Below are 1,964 nucleotides of genomic sequence, written 5' to 3'. Positions count from 1 at the left end.
AAAAAATGGTACCTCTACCAGAAATGAAAAATCATCACAACAAAGAAAACCAAATTTACAAAAAAGAAAAGCAAATTCTTAGAAAAGATAGTTGTTCCTAAACATGGTTTCTTACATAAAGCTTATGAGAAGAATGAGCTGAATCAATTTTAGAGATGGCCTAAAAGTCTTAAGAAACAAGTTATTGAAGAAAAAAACCCTCAAAAACAAATACTGCCATTTATAAATTAACTTAAATTTTTTATTAATTGGGCAACAGCTAAGTATTAAGGTGAAGGTAAGTTGGAACAATGAAAGAAAAATTTCTTTAGCAGGATGGTGTTTGTCCTGAAGTGCCAATGAATTGCTAAAGTATGTGATAAGTTCAAAGCTTATGAAAAGTTCAAGTCATGACCTTTCAAAAAGTATCTCCTCTTGGCTGAGTTGGGATCTGAAATTAGGAAGATAAACAATCCATCTAGAGCTATATTTAAGCAGTGTCTATCTAGAAAAGTTGCTGTATTCAAGAAACTTTTAGGGAATTGTGGTAGTAGTAATGAAAAAGTGGAATGACTAGAAGTTGTCCAATGCAATGTCTTCAAGCTTCATCCCATTGAAGTCAGTGACAACAATGGTACTCTTCCTTACTCATCTAACAAACTATTTAACTCCAGAAAAATGTAAGGATAATATAAAGCCCTGTGGAAATGAAATTCAACAGTGTTTCTGATTACTGAGGCATCAGATCCCTGTCATTGTATTGGGAGGTACCCTGATATTGTGTCATAAGTGTCACTGCAATGCCACAAGTCCCTACTCCAAGTTTTCCAGTAACACTCTCAGGGGAAGCAAACATACTCCTCCTCACCTGGTCTTTTTTGTTGTTAACATAGGTTCTGTTGTTGAACTGTTGCCAGAACCTTCTGTTGTTGAACCTTCTGGTCCTCTCGTTCCTGCTCAAGTTCTTTTATTCTCTGTGTTTTGGGGTTTGTTTGTTTGTTTGTTTTCCCAAAGCTTTCTTTCTTTTTGTATATTCATGTTGTTGGTCAAGCAGTTCTCTCTCTCTCTTTTTTTTTTTTTTTTTGACATGAGTTTGTTGTCACTGTCCTTCCTTCTTCCACAGGCTTAGGGTTCACCACTGGGGTCACTTTAGAATTGCAGTGGTGTCCCTGTCTTCTTCTGTCTCCTCAATGTCCACTTCATAACGCTGTCCATCTTCACTCCACATCACCACACACTTGTTTCCTACTTCCTTGAATGAGTGGGCTGTGTAGAAGCCAAAGTAGCTGACCTTGCAAGAGTTTCAGAAGGTTGAGTTGAAAGAAGGTCTTTGTTTGGATCTAGAATTTCTTGTAAATCTTATTTTCAATTTTAACTAGTGTTCATTTTCTCCATTTCTGGATAATGCAGCTTCAACTTGCTGGAGTTGAGCTTTGTAGCTGGCCAGCTGCTTTTCAAGATCTTCTGACATCTTGTGTGGGGCTGGCACAGGGCGGTGAGAAAGAGCTATGGGATTGGGATCACCAGGAGAGGAGCAACAGCAGCAAGGAAAAACTCTGCAGCATTGGCAACTACAAAGAGGAAAAGAAAGCAATAAGAAAAATATTTAAAAATTGAAAAGGCATCAAGAAAGGGGAAAAAAAAGAACATATTGAAGGTAGACAGAGCAGAGCTAATATATGGATATTAGCATTCCCTGAAGCAGAAAGACAAATATAAAACAAACACACATAAAACAAAAACAAAACCCTGTGATTATAAAAAAAAAAAGTTCCTGAAATAAAGATTAAAAAAAATATATATATTGAAAGAGCACACTTGAAAATATTGTGCTAGGTCAATCATGGCCAAGATATATATTTATTTAATTGTTGTTGTTGTTGTTGTTGTCATGTGCCATCGAGTCGGAACCGACTCATAGCGACCCCATGCACAGCAGAATGAAACAATGTCCGATCCTGGGCCAACCTCACTACCGCTGCCAC

At 37.1% G+C, this 1,964-nt stretch overlaps 1 pseudogene; it reads right to left on the bottom strand.

Moving 5' to 3' along the window:
* Positions 1-709: 709 nt before the first annotated feature.
* On the bottom strand, positions 710-1,450 carry LOC102822733 (annotated as a pseudogene).
* Positions 1,451-1,964: the final 514 nt, after the last annotated feature.

The sequence above is a fragment of the Chrysochloris asiatica genome, unplaced genomic scaffold (genome assembly GCF_000296735.1).
Source record: "Chrysochloris asiatica unplaced genomic scaffold, ChrAsi1.0 scaffold00117, whole genome shotgun sequence".
Classification (NCBI taxonomy): domain Eukaryota; kingdom Metazoa; phylum Chordata; class Mammalia; order Afrosoricida; family Chrysochloridae; genus Chrysochloris; species Chrysochloris asiatica.
The sequence above is the reverse complement of the archived record's forward strand: the minus strand, read 5'-3'. Positions and strand labels throughout refer to the sequence as shown.